Below are 19,880 nucleotides of genomic sequence, written 5' to 3' on the forward strand. Positions count from 1 at the left end.
CAGCAGCACATGGCAAACAAAGCAGGGAAAAAACCCTGACAAACAAAAACCCATTGCCCTAAATAGGATGAGAGCAACTGAAATTCTATTGGCTGATTTGAATAGCCAAATAAGCCAATAGGATTGCAAGGGATGCAATTTTGAAACGGCTCCGTTGCATTGAAGATTCAGTGTATGGCGGCGAGCGTATGAAGAGGACGCTCCGTGCCGGATGTCTTGAAGGATGGATCCGCTCTGCACCGCCAGGATGAAGATAGAAGATGCCGCCGGGATGAAGATAGAAGACGCCACCTGGATGAAGACCTTATCATCTGGATGAAGACTTCTCGCCGTCTGGATGTCCGGAACTTAAAGAACTGTAAGTGGATCGTTGGGGGTAAGTGTTAGGTTTTTTTAAACTTTTTTTGGGTGTGTTTTTGTATTAGATTAGGGTTTGGGCTATTTTAAAAGAGTTAAATGCCCTTTTCAGGGCAATGAAAAAGAGCTGAATGCCCTTTTAAGGGCAATGCCCATACAAATGCCCTTTTCAGGGCAATGGGTAGCTTAGGTTTTTGTTAGAGTTAGGTTTTTTATTTTGGGGGGTTGGTTGGGTGGTGGGAGTTACTTGTTTTCTTTGTATTTTTTTACAGGGAAAAGAGCTGATTTCTTTAGGGCAATGCCCTACAAAAGGCCCTTTTAAGGGATATTGGTAGTTTATTGTAGGCTAGGGGTTTTTTATTTGGGGGGGGGGTGGGTTTATTTTTATAGGGATATTAGATTAGGTGTAATTGTTTTTATTTTGGATAATTTAGTTTTTTCGTAATTTAGTGTTTGTTATTTTTTGTAATTTAGTGTTTTTAATTTTTTGCAATTGTAGATTTAATTTTTTTTGTAGTGTTAGGTTTTTTTAATGTGTAATTTAGTTTATTTAATTCGTAGTTATTTTAATTTTAGTATAATAGTTTAGCATAATAGTAATGTTAGTTTAATATATAGTTTAAACTAAGGTTTTTTAATTTTACAGGTAAGTTTTTATTTATTTTAAGATAAGGATATTGTAATTTTAATATAAAGTTAGGGGGTTGTTAGGTTTAGGGGTTAATAGTTTAATTTCGTTTTTTGCGATGTGGGGGGCTGGAGGGTTTAGGGGTTCATAGGTTTACTTAGTGACGGGGAAGTGGGAGGCCAGAGGTTTAGGGGTTAATAACTTTATTTAGTGGCGGCAATGTCGGGGAGCGGCAGAATAGGGTTTAATATCTATATTATAATGTGAGCTATGTTGGGGTGCAGGGGAATAGGGGTTAATAACTATTATAGTGGAGGCGATGTCGGGGAGTGGCGGAATAGGGGTTAATAAATTTTATTAGTGGTGGCGATGTTGGGAGCGGCAGAATAGGGGTTAATAAATTTAATTTAGTGTTTGCGATGCGCGAGGGCCTCGGTTTAGGGGTTAATAGGTAGTTTATGGGTGTTAGTGTACTTTGTAACATTTTAGTTATGAGTTTTGTGTAACAGTTTTTGTGTAACAGTTTTGTTGAGCAAAACTCATAACTACTGGTCTTAGATTGCAGAACGGATCGTGTCGGTATAGGCTAGAATGCAAGCATTTTAGCCTCACCGCACAACCTGTAATACCGGTGCTATGGAAATCCCACGCAAAACGTCATTTTTTGGAGTCCGGGACTGACGTTGCGTTACAGGCTGAAATGCTTGCGGTACAGCTATACAGACAAGACTCGTAATGGCTGCGTTCCGGTTTTTACTCTGAAATGGACATTTTTTCAGCGTTAAAACCGGAACACAAAACATGTAATCTAGGTGAAAGTGTGTTAGTTATAATAGTGGTGCTTCTTATAGCCTGTACACCTGTAACAGTACTAGTTTTGAAATTATATAGCTTTTTCAAGAAAGCAGTATAAACATTTATACATAAAGCATCTGGGCTACTAATAAGTATATACAAATCAATCACAAACCGTTAGAAAAACTTATTCAATGGTTGTCAACAGAAAATCACCATTACAGGGACAGTAAAGTCAAAATTAAAAGTATATGGATTGGATAGAGCACAACATTTTAAACATTGTTCCAATTTATTTCAGTTATCAATTTTGCTTCATTGTCTAGGTATCCTTTGTTAAAAAATAATCCTAAATGAGCTCTGGAATGTGCACGTATCTTCTGGAAGTAGTGTTTGCAACATTGTTATACATAGTTCCAATGCTTCCATAGAAAGCTATAGAAAGCTATAGACATGTGCATTCTCCTAAGCTCCTATCAGCCTACCTAGTTTAATTCCAAACAAAGGATATAAAAATCAAAACTAATTTGATAATAGAAGTAAATTGGAAAGTTGTTTAAAAATGCATGCTCTGTCTGAATCACTAAAGTTTAATTTTGTCTTTACTGTACCTTTAAAGTCTATGTAGATTTCTGTAGAAAAATCATTTGATAAACTCTTCTAAAGGATTGTAATTAACATATACAAGTTTTGCGCTAAACAGGGTGCGAAACTAACGCCAAAAAAATTGCGTTATTTCACTCTCCATAGCGCTGCCATTACAAGTTACTGAAAAGCCTCCTTGTGCATGTGATGGTTGCGTTAAGCTCCATACCGCACAAAATCCAAGGGCTGCTTTGCCGTGCTCGTGCACACTTTCCCCCATAGACATCAATGGGGGGAGAGTGTCAGAAAAAAACCTGAAGTGCGGAATGAAAAATCTCCCTAACGCAAACCCATTGATGTCTATGGGGGAAAAAAAGTTACGTTTAAACCTAACATAAACCCCTAGTCTAAACACCTTAATCCCCCGACATCACCGACACTAATAAAAGTTATTAACCCCTATTCTGCTGCTCCCGACATCGCTGAGACCTAAATAAAGTTATTAACCTCTATTCCGCTGATCCACGACATCACCGCCACTAAATAAACCTATTAACCCCTAAACCTCCGGCCCCCCACATCACCGCTACAAAATTAAACTATTAACCCCTAAACCTAACCCCCTAACTTAAAATTACTTAAAATAACTAACTTAAAATAACATTAATATTCTAATAAAATAAAAAAATGCTAACAATAAAAAGTCGAAATTATAAATTTAAAAAAACCTAACACTACAAAAAAATAATAATCTAAAATTAAAAAAAAATAATGAACACCTAATTACTAAAAATAAAAAACACTAAGCTTACAAAAATAATAAATTAAATTATCAAAAATAAAAACAATTACACCTAATCTAATAGCCCTAAAAAAATAAAAAGCCCCCCAAAATAAAAAAACCCTAGCCTACAATAAACTACCAATAGCCCTTAAAAGGGCCTTTTGTAGGGCATTGCCCTTAGTTAAACAGCTCTTTTACCTGTAAAATAAAAATACAAAGTCCCCCTAACAGTAAAACCCACCACCCAATCAACTCCCCAAAATAAAAAACCTAACTCTAAAAAAATCCTAAACTACCCATTGCCCCTAAAGGGGCATTTGTATGGGCATTGCCCTTAAAAGGGCATTCAGCTCTTTTTCACTGCCCTTAAAAGTCTGGACATCCATCTCCATCCAGGCGTTGAGAAGCTCTTCATCCAGACGGCAATATCTTCATCCATCCCTGATGCGTCTTCTATCTTCATCCTATCTTCATCCCAGGGGGCGCGGAGCAGAGCCATCCTGGAAGCCGATCCCATCCTGCACGGAGCGTCCTCTTAATGCGATCACTGTCGTACACTGAAGTTGAATGCAAGGTAGCCGTTTCAAAATGGCGTACCTTGCATTACCCTAATTAGGGGTTAATAGCTTTATTATAGTGTTGGCGATGTCGGGGAGTGGCGGATTAGGGGTTAATAACTTTAATTAGTGTCGGCGATGTCAGGGAGCGGCGGTTTAGGGGTTAATATATTTAAATAGTGTTGGCGATGTGGGTGGGCAGCAGATTAGGGATTAATAGGTGTAATATAGTGTTTGCGATGCGGGAGGGTGGCGATTTAGAGGTTAATAGGTAGTTTATGGGTGTTAGTGCACTTTGTAACAGTTTAGTTATTGCTTTTGTGAAATATTTTTATTTCGCAAAATCCATAACTACTGCTCTCAGATGACGGTATGGATCATGTCGGTATAGTCAGTAGCGCAAGCATTTTAGCCGGACGGCACAACCTGTAATACCGGCGCTATGAAAATCCCAAACAAAAACGTCATTTTTTTGAGTGCGGAATGGATGTTGCGTTACAGGCTAAAATGCTATACCGACACGACTTGTAATATGTGTTCCTGGCCATTACGCTGGAATTGCCATTTTTTCAGCGTTAAAAGTCGTACCGCAACACTTGTAATCTAGCCGATATTGATTATCATTTAGGTACTTAGTGACTGGTCTTTGTGTATAGTCAAAATGAATCAGTTATTTTATCAGCCAAACCAGAAACTATAATGATACAAACAATACAGCACAAATAGATACATTTTGTATATATAAATTCACAAGTACTGCTACAACTGATATATATTTTCCTAAGAAATATGAACAAATGTGACATAAACAAATTCACTTACCTTTCAGTTTATGTTGCCTCAGCGTCTTTTACTAATCTATAGGAGAGGCCTGTTCACAAGCTGGGTACTGTATTTTATCACAATACATTATTGCAGAGAGCTGCTTGGGCCATACCTCATCCTAAAGAAATACATAGAAAATAAATCTGGATTAATCACCCATTTTACCATTAATGGCTTCATAGCATATAGTACAATACAGCAATTGCACAATATCCATTTCAGTCTCAGATTTGTAATCTGTTAAATTACATCACAGTGACATAACATTATATCACAGTGACAATAAATTATATCACAGTGACAATAAATTATATCACAGCCCTTCTTCTCAACATTCACTCAGAATTTTGATCAGAGGTCAATTACTACATCAGCTATTTATTCAGAAAATGAGTTGTGGAAAACAGACAGATTTTCAATAAGAAATAAAATTAATATTTAAATTTCTTCTGATATATATATATATATATATATATATATATATATATATATATGTATGTATTTACATGTATATATATGTATTTACAGACATATATACAAATATAAACACATATGTACACATATAGACATAAGTATAAGTGCATTAGAGCCCTTTGCAATTAGACGAAAACATGTAAAAACATATTTATGCAATATTCATTTTAAATAAAGTGTTACAGTGTTTATTTACTGTAAATATTTCACATTCCAATGTTCTGCACATATCAGAATATTTTCTATGTATTCAGTGGCGGCTGGTGACTTTTGAAGATGGGGGAGCACTAGCCCCGCCCCTCAGATGGCTCCGCCCATTTTAAGGTGTGTGCTGTATACACATATATATAGCTGAATGTGCTGTATACACACACACACACACACATATATATATATATATATATATATATATATATGACTGTGCTGTGCTGAATACACACATATATTAAATATATAGCTGACTGTGCCACAAATAACCTGGTCTGTTATATATCAACACAAATGCTGTTAACAGGCCACCATGCACCATCAGCCTCAAAATAACACCAAAGAACACAAATATCAAGTTTAAACGGCATGACTATTTTCTATTATGAATTACAAACTGAGGACAAAGGGTGGTGGGGGGGTGTTGTAAAGTGGACCTAAATATGGGGAATTATTTATTATCATTTCCATAAAGAGAATATGAGGTAGATGTGACAGGTAAAGAGAGATACTGACTGTATTTGGGATCATACTGTACAGATAAAGCAATGAAACCTGCTGAATGACCTGCGGCATAATAGCCTCATTTCTGACCTGTACTGTGAAATTTTCTCCCTCAGCTAATTATGCCACTGAGCTTTGTCAGCAGCCTCACACCTGGATACACAGGTTCAGGGAAGTTAAGACAGGGTCAGTGGCAGTGCTTCACTGGTGAATCTATAGATTACAGCTGGCAGTTGATGCCGTAAGTAACTAAATACTAAGCACCACATTTTATTAACCCTAAGGCCAATAAATTACTGCTGATCGTGACAACATATACTCAGCAGCTGTAACTCATGCAAAAAATTAGCAAGAATCATTTACCGTTAACCGTTGTGTAAAATGTTCCAATTATGTGAACTTGCCCAATGGTGGTGTGGCAAGCAAATGCAATTAGGGCCAACATGAGACCATAACTGGTCTGTATTGAACATAAATTGGGCGATATTCCTAGATGCTATCATGCTTGTTGTGAGGTTGTCGTGGTGTGAATGTGGGATTGTGTTGTAAATTCACTGACCTTCATCACTCACGGTCTGTCTCACCTCTCTCTTTCCCAGAATTTCATCAGTCAGTGGGAACTCCAGCAAGTTAAGTTGTGCCCCATACATACATATCTCACGACTCACTACACAGTACACTGTCACACACGCGGTCTCAGTCAGTGACTCACTCTATCCGGCAGTCCGTCCTGGCTCCACCTCCTTGCTACCTCTCTGCCCTCAAGACAATACTCCTCCTCCTCCCACACTGTCACACACAGCTCTTAGTGTGCGAGTGTCACGTGACAGCTGGCTCTCGCACACTAATAGCTGTGGATTAAGAAGGCTATGGGCTGGCCTGTAGGTGGTGCTACAGTCAATGCAGTTTTAAAGTGGAAAGGGCTTTTGCCTATACTTCTATCTATCGCAGTGCACAGCATGTGCGATAGATAGAAGTATTGGGCAAAAGACCATTCCACTTTCAGCCTAAATAATTAAAAACAGCAATTTTAAATGTTATTAGTCAAAACTGCAGTGGAGCCTGGATGATTTTTTAATTTAAATCAGCAAAAAAGGTTTAAAAATTTCAAAATGTTTTCATTTTTTTTTCATCAGGGGTCAGGGGGTTCACATGCTCAAGTGCTCCTATAGAGGAGCCTCCACTGTATGTATTTCTGTATATATCTATACCTATATATAATCATGTTTTTATAAAGGTATAAATATATATTTGTGCAAAACATCAGATATATGTATAAAAAATGTATTTATAAATAAAAAGAACATATTCTTCTATGTGAAGAACATTGGAAGGTGAAATATTCATATTTTCATGTTGGGTTAGAACTCTTGAGAATATGCGATCATGTTTGCACGCGAGTAGGATGTTAGTTTTTTTTTTTCAACTTTTTTTGCTCTATTGATTTCTATGGGGAATACATTATCACTTGCGATATTCTAAGTTCAGCTTTTTACAATTGTTGGGTAAGTGTGCGAGTGAAAACAGTTTTCTTTCAACTTGTAATACGAGGGATACTCGACGAGCACAAAAAGCTTACTTCTATCTCCCCATATGTATTTAAAAAATAATTTGGGATTTGTTTGCTTTCTTTAGCTACCTGTTTTTTTTATTTTCTAGCTTAGCCTATTTAATTGCTCATATGCAAGTTCTGTTGACATCTTTGTATTTTGTATAACAGTGATGGCAAACTCCCTAACAGATGGAAACACAGACCAATATTTTTAGAATCCTTAAGGGAAGCATTTAACTTTATGGCTATCAAAAACACAAATAATAATATCATTCCTAACATATTTTAGCTCCACTGTTTCTTAGGGTCACAAAAACTAGGGCAGAGGGTCCAATTGGTCATTTCTGTTGTAGAAGATTAAACTGACTCTTCTACTAAGCCATATTGTTTCTTTTATATGATAGGTGTAATGTCTCATATGTGATTCTTTCTACATTTGTGATAAAAGTTGATCTTACTCATCAATATTAATATTATGTGGTCTATAGCATATTATACAATTAATATAATGTCCTTCCTAGCTCTTGTGCAAGTTTGTACCCACAAGGCTTTCATATTATCACTATTATTATGGTATAATTAATTAATGCTCAGCTTTAATTCCAGTTTAAAACCTCATAAAACCTCATGAACAGCATGTAACCTTTTAACCCCTTAATGACCACAGCACTTTTCCATTTTCTGTCCGTTTGGGACCAAGGCTATTTTTACATTTTTGCGGTGTTTGTGTTTAGCTGTAATTTTCATCTTACTCATTTACTGTACCCACACATATTATATACCGTTTTTCTCGCCATTAAATGGACTTTCTAAAGATACCATTATTTTCATCATATCTTAGAATTTACTATAAAAAAAATTATAAAATATGAGGAAAAAATTGAAAAAAACACACTTTTTCTAACTTTGACCCCCAAAATCTGTTACACATCTACAACCACCAAAAAAAACCCATGCTAAATAGTTTCTAAATTTTGTCCTGAGTTTAGAAATACCCAATGTTTACATCTTCTTTGCTTTTTTTGTAAGTTATAGGGCCATAAATACAAGTTGCACTTTGCTATTTCCAAACCATTATTTTTCAAAATTAGCGCTAGTTACATTAGAACACTAATATCTTTGAGGAATCTCTGAATATCCATTGACATGTATATAATTTTTTTTAGTAGACATCCCAAAGTATTGATCTAGGCCCATTTTGGTATATTTCATGCCACCATTTCACCGCCAAATGCGATTAAATAAAAAAAATCGTTCACTTTTTTACAAATTTTTTCACAAACTTTTGGTTTCTCACTGAAATTATTTACAAACAGCTTGTGCAATTATGGCTTAAATGGTTGTAAATTCTTCTCTGGGATCCCCTTTGTTCAGAAATAGCAGACATATATGGCTTTGGCGTTGCTTTTTAGTAATTAGAAGGCTGCTAAATGCCACTGCGCACTACACGTGTATTATGCCCAGCAGTGAAGGGGTTAATTATGGAGCATGTAGGGAGCTTCTAGGGTTAATTTTAGATTTAGTGTAGTGTAGTAGACAACCCCAAGTATTGATCTAGGCCCATTTTGGTATATTTCATGCCACCATTTCACCGCCAAATGCGATCAAATTAAAAAAAACATTAAATTTTTCACAATTTTAGGTTTCTCACTGAAATCATTTACAAACAGCTTGTGCAATTATGGCACAAATGGTTGTAAATGCTTCTCTGGGATCCCCTTTGTTCAGAAATAGCAGACATATATGGCTTTGGCGTTGCTTTTTGGTAATTAGAAGGCCGCCAAATGCCGCTGCATTTCACACGTGTATTATGGCTAGCAGTGAAGGGGTTAATTATGTAGCTTGTAGGGAGCTTGCAGGGTTAATTTTAGCTTTAGTGTAGAGCTCAGCCTCCCACCTGAAACATGAGACCCCCTGATCTCTCCCAAACAGCTCTCTTCCCTCCCCCACCCCCCAATTGTCCCCGCCATCTTAAGTACTGGCAGAAACTCTGCCAGTACTAAAATAAAAGCTATATTTGGTTTTTTTTTGTTTTTTGTTTTTTAGCATATTTACATATGCTGCTGTGTAGGATCCCCCCTTAGCCCCCATCCTTACTGATCCCCCACCAAAGAGCTCTCTAACCCTCCCCCTCTGCCTTAATGGGCGCCATCTTGGGTACTGGCAGCTGTCTGCCAGTACCCAGTTTAGTGAATAATGTGCCTTTTTTTAAAAATAAAAACCCTTTTCTGCAGTGTAGCTTCCCCCCCCCCCAAGATCAACCCCCCACCCCTTCCACATCTCTTAGCTGTTATTTACAGCTTTCAAAAAGTTAATTGAAGTACTTTTTAAACTTGATTTTTCTGTAGTGTAGCGGTTCCCTCCCGCTCCCGCCCCGTGCACGCGCGCGCCCGCCCGCCGCCCCCCGTGCACGCGCGCGCTCCCGTGCGCGCTCCCGCCCCTCCCGCCCCCGATCCCGCCCCCCTCCACTCCACTGGGCACATCGATGGCCGCCCACCCGCCTCCCAGACTTGCTCCCACCCACCAACGATACCGGCCACCGATGTCCGGTGCAGAGAGGGCCACAGAGTGGCTCTCTCTGCATCGGATGGCCAAGGGGGGTTATTGCAGGATGCCTCCATATCGAGGCATCACTGCAATAACCGGAAAGCAGCTGGAAGCGAGCAGGATCGCTTCCAGCTGCTTTACACACCGAGGACGTGCAGGGTACGTTCTCAGGCATTAACTGCCTTTTTTTTGAGGACGTACCCTGCACTTCCTCGGTCGTTAAGGGGTTAAATTAAATGCCCAGTCACATGCTTCATCCCACCAGGTTTCTGTAATACCAATTATGTCACACTGTTCCTCATATGCCAATGACTATCATTTGCAAGCAGACATTTAAGGTTGTCAGGTATTTTATTTAAACAATGTTTTATCAGGTACATTTATATTTTTTTCTCTTTGATTTTTACTGCACGTCCTCCATCAGTTCTATTAAAATATGTAATTGCCACTCTGCTCTCCCCACTATAGTTAAAATGATCATTTTTATGCCTATAATAACATCATGGTCATTTGTAGATTACAACCCCAGTTCCCCTTTGTTCATAGCTCTATGTGTTGAATTTGTAAACTAAGTATGATTTTTTTTTTGTTGTTGATAAATTGATGTCTTCTTGCTTTCTGAACTATGCCTCCCCTCATCTCCACCCCCTTAGTCTCCTCTAAGTTATCCCATATCTTGGTACCTACTACTCCATTTAAAGGGACATTAAACCCAAAAATTTTCTTTCATGAGTCAGACAGAGAATACAATTTTAAAGAACATCTCCTATTATCTAATTTGCTTCATTCTTTAGATATCTTTTGTTAAACAAATAGCAATGCACATCGGTGAGCCAATCACATGAGGCAAATACGTGCAGCCACCAATCAGAAGCTACTGAGCATATCTAGATATGCTTTTCAGGAAAGAATATCAAGAGAATGAAGCAAATTAGATTATATAAGTAAATTAGAAAGTTGTTTAAAATGGTATTCTCTATCTGAATCATGAAAGAAAAAAATTGGGTTTAATGTCCCTTTAAGCTTCTTTGTCCCTCCCCATTTTTCTTAGTCTAAAACCTTATCCAACCATCTCTCCAATCACTGCTCACCCTCTTCCATCCAGGTGAAATCCATCATTAAAGGGACAGTATACACCATTTTTCATATAACTGCATGTAATAGACACTACTATAAAGAATAATACAGATAGTGATATAAAAATCCAGTATAAAACATTTTAAAAACTTACTTAGAAGATCCCAGTTTAGCACTTTTGATTATGTTGACTGGGACCCCCCGCGAAAGCATTCCCTCCCCCCTCCCCCTTTGTCTGCATATGAAAAAAACCTTTACACAAACAGGAGTAAGCTGGAGTAGGAATACATCAGTATACTCCTAAAACTTTGGGGCTTGTTTAGGAGTCTGAAAATCAGCACAATGTTATTTAAAAATAAGCAAAGCTATACTTTAAAAACAAAAAAACTGTATGAGATATATAAATGGATCATCTACAAAACATTTATGCAATGAAAAAATGAAAAATCTAGTGTATAATGTCCCTTTAATTGTACCCAAGTGCAAAAACATAATTTATGCTCTTTCATAGTGGTGAGAGTCCACAATCCACTACTATTCTGAGATGAGATATGGAAATGTGGCTGACAGAGGCAGCTGGACCATGGTTGTTTTCCCGATCCTTCTTGGTCAGCTGCTGTTCAGTATATTTGGAGTAAAGATGGGAACCCTGGCACCATTACTGGCACTTAGTGGGGAATGTACATACACAAAACTTGGATGACTGCTTGCAGTAAAAATTGTGATAGCAATTGCTGGAAACTCTTAAAAGCAAATATGTTATCCATTTCAGAGTTTCATGTCCCATTAAGACCTGGTGCTAATAACAAAACCTATGGAGATTTTTGTTGTAAAGTTGAAAACTGGAATGCAATCTAACTCTGAACAAGCTATTATTAGACATTGCTAAACATTATATAGTTTACTTATTGCTATAGAACTGGCTATTAATTATTTAATATAATCACATAACAATTTAGCATACACCACAGCTAAAATGTGTGTAAAAAATGTTATTGAAATCCCGTTAGCGTGTTAACTTTGATAGATGAAGGCTTTTTGCAAGCGGCGGATTGCGCTCATATTACAAGTTCAAAGTAAAATATTTGCGCAGGAACGAAAACCCGAGGCGTGCAAAGAGTTAAAATCTAATATAGCAAAAGCGTTAACGTATTCTCCCATAGACTTTAATAGTGCTCGAAAAGTGTGTGTGTGGGGGGGGAAATAACACCCATACTAGCGTGCAAATCCGATCACTCTTATTCAAGTGCGTTAAACCCAACATTAAATATGAATATTTCACATTCCAATGTTCTATTTATTTTCAAATAAATATTTCTATATATATCTGATGACTTTTTGATAATATATATATATAGGTATAGGTATATACAGATATATAGAAATATCTATTTAAAAATACTTACATTTCCCCTATGTGAAGAAAATTGCAATGTGAAATATTTACAGTAAATACATAAACACTTTATTAAATACTAGTGGGAAAGCCTGCCCAGAGGGCAGTCTATTGTGGTGACGGAACCACCGAACCACCCTACCATTTTTGGAAGGGCAGTTTATTGTGGTGACGGAACCCCGCTGCATCCAGGTGAAAGAATCCATCCAGGTGGATACTTTCACCACCACTTTTGCTCTCTCTCCCTCCTTTCTTTTGCTCTCTCTCCCCCTCTCCTTTTCTCTCTCTCCCCCCTCTTTTGCTCTCTCTCTCCCCTCTCTTTTGCTCCCTTTCCCCCCTCTCTTTTGCTCTCTCTACCCCCTCTATTATGCTCTCTCTCTCCCCTATCTTTTGCTCTCCCTCGCCCCCTCTCTTTTACTCTCTCTCTCTCCCCTCTCTTTTGCTCTCTCTCCCCCCTCTCTTTTGATCTCTCCCCCCTTTCTTTTGCTCTCTCTCCCCCCTCTCTTTTGCTCTCTCCCCCCTCTCTTTTGCTCTCTCTCCCCTCTCTTTTGCTCTCTCTCCCCCCTCATTTGCTCTCTCTCTTCCCCTCTCTTATGCTCTCTTTCCCCCTCTCTTTTGCGCTCTCTCTCTCCCTCTCTTTTGCTATCTCCCCCCTCTCTTTAGCTCTCCCTCTCCCCTCTCTTTTGCTTTCTCTTCCCCCTCTCATTTGCTCTCTCTCTCTCTCTCTCTCCCCTCTCATTTGCTCTATCTCCCCCCTCTCTTTTGCTCTCCCTCTCCCCTCTCTTTTGCTCTCTTTCCCCCTCTCTTTGGCACTCTCTCTCTCTCTCCCTCTCTTTTGCGCTCTCTCCCCCGCTCTTTAGCTATCCCTCTCCCCCTCTCTTTCGCTCTCTCTCTCCCCCTCTCTTTTGCTCTCCCTCTCCCCTCTCTTTTGCTCTCTCCCCCCCCTCTCATTTGCTCTCTCTCTCTCCCCTCTCATTTGCTCTATCTCCCCCCTCTCTTTTGGTCTCCCTCCTGAAGCTGTTTGCCGCATGGTGGCTGCGCGCGCATTCCAACATTCCTTTGAGGATGCGTGCGCAACTGCTGATGGCGACGGACATTACAAACACAATTATAGTATAGATGAATTTTGCATAAATATGATTTTTCATGTTTTCTGCTACTTGACTGCAAAGGGCTCCAATGCACTTATATATATATATATATATATATATATATATATATATATATGTATACACATGTATTTATGTGTTTATATATGTATATATGTCTGTAAATGCATATATACATATACATTCATAAATACATATGTACACACACAGACATATATATATATATATATATATACACATATACATACATATTTAAACATGTGTATGTATGTATGCATCTCTATGTTAAAGCCCTTTGCATGCTTTTTTTCTAACACCTCAGACCTCATATCTTTAAGCCCTTATAACCTTTTAATGCAATTGTTAAAAAAAAAAAAAAATTATCAGACAGTGTTGATATGAATGTAACTGTACTGTTAAATGTATTTCTGATGTGTTTTGTGCAACTTTTATGTCTCATGTAACATTTAACCAGAGCTCTGAAGTCACCTTAACCAGATGCGTATTAAATTTGATTGTGCTCAATACAACGCATTTGTTTTCCATTGCGTGCAAAGAGCCGAGAAATACCCCATATAGCTCTTGCGCTATAGCTAGTGCCACTCGTAATCTAGTTGATCGCTTAGAAGTTCCTGTTTAGCAGTATATGTAAGGTCACAAATAACATATTTTCTATACAAGCACTAGAGATAGGCTCTGAGAATCATCTCAAGTGTGTCATGTAGGGCAGACTTAATTATTATAGCAAAATTATTCCACTGTTTGTAAATTAGTTTCGGGCAATTCTGGAAGCAAATAATTGAAAACCTTTTACTGCAAATACAGAATCTGACAATTCAGAATTAAATATTGTTTAACATATTTTTTCTTTTCTTTTTTTTTTAAAACCAGTGGGTAGATTTTCAAATTATAATAGTTAGATAACAGTAGGAGCTTATGAAATATGCAACTTAAAATAGTACCAGAACATTTATCCATCAAATTACTCAGAAGCTGAACTGTATAATTGAGCTATAGAAACAGACATAATGGTAAAGTTATTAGAACAGAGTACAGTTGCTCTACAGCTTTTGAGATCTATATATAGTTCCTCCCAGGAAGGCAAATACATGAGTAATAGGAACACGGTTAATGTAACATTACAAAAGGAACATACATTGTTAGATATTTGCAAAATGTTAAGAATGATGAACTTTGCCGTAATATATTGCGGTTTATACATAATACGTAGACTTATTTAATTTAAAGGTCTGTTCTTCTCTTTTAAAAAGTGAAAACGTATAGCTTTATATAAAGTGAATACAAAGTTAACCAGCTATGATCAGGGAAACATAGAGAGGGTTTTTGATCCTTGCAATGGCTGGGTGGGGTGTATATGTGGAAGCTGAGAGAGATAAAGAGACATTCTAAAGTAGATATTACATTGTCTAATTCTATTTTTCCATTACTAACCAAGCTTACTACGTGTTTAACCCCAGCAAAAAAGGTTAAGTACATAGGTAAGGTTGCGTTGAGATGCCACAAGAATTGCAGACGCTGAGCAGAACATGGTCAACCATTGGAGGCTACACAGTAGCTGTGTTCTTCTCTGTAGCAGCAGTTCTCTTTGTTTGACCCATTTTTGCAGGGGTTAACTTCACAGTTAACTAGAATCAGTTTAGAATGAATGAAGAAGGCTCACTCCTAGACAATCAGTGATGTTGAGTATGGGGTGAATGGAGTAAAAATGTGCTAGGATTGTTTTTAGACACTACAATTTTGAGGTTTTAATAAAACACTACAAATTTAAATATAACAAATGAAAGGTGGTACTAGGGGTGGGCCTCATATACAACTCCATTCTGTCTTCCATTATTATTTAAAGGCCATTACATACAATAGAATTGCATAATCAGCAAGTGCATATTAAAAAGACAATGCAATAGCACTTACTCTGAATTTTAAATGGGCAGTAGATTTTTTTTCTTACAAATTACAAAATGTAATTCCTTTAAATAATCTTTTATTGAGGTTTTAACTGACAACAACACGAAAAAAGGATCATGTTCATTTACACAATAAATGAGATACCAGTGAGTAAGCTGATACACAATAATTGAGATACAAGTGAGTGAGTATACAATTATAAGCACAACAAAATTTATACATAAAGATAAATTTAATGATCATATAGATATGAAACCTCTATTTTCTCTCATATACTCTCCATATTACCCATAGGTCACTTTTGGACCTCAAACAGATGTATATAACAAAATTGGGAGAGTTAATATAGTATGTAGCAATGATAAAGGCATATGTTTAAGTGAATATTATGGCGGGACCCCTCTGTGGGCCCCAATATATTAATGCAGTAGTAACATACAGTTACTGAGTAAAAGTTGTCAGCGGGTAAGCACCGCTAGATAGAATATATATATAATTTGTGAACACATGGCATGTGCAGAAAATAATTTACTATATGGAGGTTTGCTGTATGTATACTGACTGAAGGGATGACCCAGAGGAGTAACTGTACTATCTGAGAGTAGGTGATGATGCCTGTAATCAAAACTGTCCAAAACGCCTATGTCAGATTATAATTCTTGCATGGCTTATACCTTGGCCCCCTAATATATAAGTAGTATATATAGGCTGATAGAATATTAATTGGGGTGTCTCAGTGCCGCAAAAGAGGCCAAGGGGAGGTATATTGCAAGAGTAGGCCATACAGAAATGAGAGTATGGGCATACATAAATGGTTAGTAACTATGGTCCGCTAGTAAGAGACTGGAGTATGTGAGCATGGACATAGTGGGATATCTTAGAATTATATGAATATATAATAAATACATGGAGTGTTATATGCAAAGTTCCAGGATTATATATACAAAAATGATATTTTTATGGATAATTAACCCACACTTAAAAACATCTCTACTTACATGCAGGCCATCACAGGTATATACAATATTTTTCATCCATATCAGACTGCACAATCTGGTCCTTTTAGGGGAGCAAACTATTAGTTAAAGGGAAATTGAACATTCCTAGGTAATTGCTGAAAAGAACTATGCTAGGGGGATGAGTGCTATATTTATCAGTAACTTTGAGAAGACTGTGTGCATTTATACTACATATACAGTAAAAATACACAAAAAAACTGTTAAATGAACAATTTATGAAAAACATGGCACAGAACAGTCTTCTGTATAAACTTAAGTAGCTATGCAACAAACTATAGATGAGGCATTACTTTGCATGGAATATAACTATAATCTAGTGACAATCAACAAGTGAAAAACAGCTAGAGAAAGCAGAACATGTACTATAAAAAATAATTAAACCTCAAAGAGCAGGAAGGTAGTCGCTGAAAAGGATAAACCACTTCCAGCATTACTGTAGAGGATGAAAGTGTCAGCCTATGCCCCTCTGAATAATAGTGACATGAGAGTCAAGTTGCCCCAGCCAACGCCCGATTTTGAGATTGGGCAAACGGAACCTTGGCATAGGCGACTTCCCAACAATTGCAGGTGGGAACATGACAAATAGCACTGCGTCCCATAATACCCTTTCGGACACTGACTAGCATGGGTGGGCAGTTTGAAAATCTGCAGCGTCCCTACTTATGTATCCTTTGCGACTCACTATGAAGGGAGACGCCACAAGTGCAGAGAGACCATGGACACTCGGGCCAACTCCGGAGGGATCGCCCACTTCCCCCACGAGCATCGCCGGTATTAGGCCTCTCTCCTCCAACCAAGAGCAGCTATCGCATTTTCCACTGTTAGGGTATAAGTTAACCTCCGGTAGTAGTCCGGGGCCACCTCTGCTGGATTTGGAGAGCCTCGGTATTGTATTGGGAGAGAGGGGTGAGGTACTGCCATGGGTATCCTCAACTCTTCTTCACACTCCGTAATATGTAGAGAGTCGAAGTGCAGGCTTTCTTGCAACACACCGTGCTGTACAGTTAATGTCTCCATTTTCTGGTCACTGATTAATGCGTCCGGTTCCGATCTTATGGTATAACAAGGCAGACTTTTTAGATCTCCCTGGTGCATCATCTGAGACAGGCTGTCAAAGCGTTGACACATGTGAAGCTCAAATTTAATAAGCAGCTTGCGCAAAGTTAGGTAGAGGTCCTTCTCATGTTGAGTAACCATATTGAGCCCAATAACCCCAGGGCTTGAGGGGGGAGAGATGGCGGCCGCAGCAGGCCAGAATCAAACATCTGTTCAACGTAAATTCACGTTGTTAATTGCACCAATGCTGCAATACTTATATGAATCGTGTCAGCCCAAATCTGGGTGGCTTACGGTGACTTCAGGAAAGAAGGATTCTATACAGTCCAGGTCAGGAGATATTTGAGAGATTATGCATAAATTCCTTAGAGCTTTTGGAAGATGTTTCCCATCATGGCAGCAGCTTAGCCACGCCCCCACAACATGTAATTCAATTTACTGGACTCCTATATCACGTGGCACAGGAGCAGGTGCCTCAGAAAGTGTGCATATAAAAATACTGTGCACAATTTGATCATTCAAATAAATAGAAAAGTCTCTTAAAACTGCATGCTCTGTCTGAATCATAAAAGTTTCATTTTGACTTTAAAGGTCAAAGTCAATTTAAAATAAAATTTTCATTATTCAGATATAGCATACAATTTACTTCTCTTATTAAATGTACTTTGTATCCTTTTTTAAAAAGCATTCATAGGTAGGCTTAGGAGCAGCCTCTTGTCACAGGCTCACCAGAGGTGTTCGGCTAGCTCCCAGTAGTGCACTGCTACTCCGGCACTGACTTTAATGCTGTGTTTAATACCTTTGCAGGTGTTGCACACATATGCAAGAAATAATGAAATAACAAAATGTTCTATCTTGGTGCCTTATTCTTTAACAAATACTGTTGATGCTTTGCACAGATCACTTGTGTCATTTCCTCTACTGGATTTTGACATTTGTACATGGGCTTTTCCCCTGTACTTTTCCTTCTCATACTGTTAGAGGAAGAGGGTGTTATTAAACCCTATGTAACTCACATAATATTTGTCATCTGCCATGAGAATATCTAAACTTTGCAACAGTTTTGTTTGGAAGAAATGAGTGTTCTGAAGTTTAGAAAAGTTTTTTGCACCTTTGAAAAGGTTAATGTGCACAGAGTGAGAAAGAGATTTTAAAGGGACATGAGCATTCAAATGCAACTTTATTGATTCATATAGAACAATCAATTAAAACAAAAAGTTCCAATTTACTTCTATTAGCAAATTTACTTTGTTCTCTTGGCATCCTTTGATGATGAGCATATCTAGATAGACTCAGTGGTGTGCATATGTCTTGAGTTTAATATGGCAGAAATTATTGAAGCAAACTTGCATCAATGTACTCAAGAGAGATGTAAGCTCCTGAGCATATCTATATATACTAAAGGTACCAAGAAAACAAACTACATGTAGTAATAGAAGTACATTTTATGCTCTTTCTGAATTATAAATTTCAATTTTGAATTTTGTCTCCCTTTAAAGTATAAAAACATGAAAGTAATTACTGTATTTCACACAACAAAATAATCAGTTAATGCATGAGCCCCATATTAACATATGCATGATGACTAATAGCATAATCTGGCATAAATAACTTACATGTAATAAGCAAACCCAGGCTGGGTTTCCAGTATAAAGTAAATGTTTATATTCTCATATTTTAAAATGTCCTACTCTTGTATAGTGAGTTTTTAGGGCATAAGAGACTAACTGCTATAAATACATTCATTATTGTGGCACTAGAATATTAAATGAGTAATCTGATCTTCTGCTTCGTTATCGGCTTTCCAAAGAATTGCGTTTGTACATCCTCAGGAATGATATAGTACAAGCAGGTAATGTGAGCGCTTGTGAGCCTCCAAACATAGGAAACTAAAACAACAAGCTACCAGACAGACAGACAGATTAGATAGATAGATAGATAGATAGATAGATAGATAGATAGACAGACAGATGGATGATAGATAGACAGACAGATGGATGATAGATAGATAGATAGATAATAGATAGATGATAGATAGGAGAGCTCTAAATATTTATAACAAAAGTTCAATCCTCTGCCTTCTCCTAACTGTCTGTTGTAGGATTCCATTATATCTATCTATCTATCTATCTATCTATCATTTATCTATCTAATCTATATATATCTTTCTATCTACCTATCTATTTTTATAATAAAAACAACAGTTTCTTATGAATGAAGAACAATGCTATTTAAACAATTTTTTAGTGCAGGGTTCTTTAAACCATAGGTCGGGATGCATTACTGGGTCGCAACACCATGTTTACTGGGTCGTGACGTGTGTGTGTGTTGTATGAGTGAGTGTGTTGTATAAGAGTGTGTGTGGTGTGTGTTGTGTGAGTGTGTGCTGTATGAGAGTATGTGTGTAGTGTGTGTGTTGTATGAGAGTGTGTGTGGTGTGTATGTTGTATAAGACTGTGTGTGGTGTGTGTGTTGTATGAGA

At 37.6% G+C, this 19,880-nt stretch overlaps 1 protein-coding gene across 1 annotated transcript in view; it reads right to left on the minus strand.

Annotated features, from left to right (window-relative positions):
• Positions 1-19,880, minus strand: part of CRACD (capping protein inhibiting regulator of actin dynamics) — a 421,538-nt gene that overhangs the window by 226,686 nt on the left and 174,972 nt on the right. Inside the window, exon 2 of the mRNA XM_053703944.1 lies at positions 4,529-4,649. The gene's annotated coding sequence lies outside the window, so the exon portion shown is untranslated. The remainder of the gene's footprint in view (positions 1-4,528; positions 4,650-19,880) is intronic.

Source organism: Bombina bombina, chromosome 2, assembly GCF_027579735.1.
Source record: "Bombina bombina isolate aBomBom1 chromosome 2, aBomBom1.pri, whole genome shotgun sequence".
In the NCBI taxonomy this organism is placed as follows: Eukaryota; Metazoa; Chordata; class Amphibia; order Anura; family Bombinatoridae; genus Bombina; species Bombina bombina.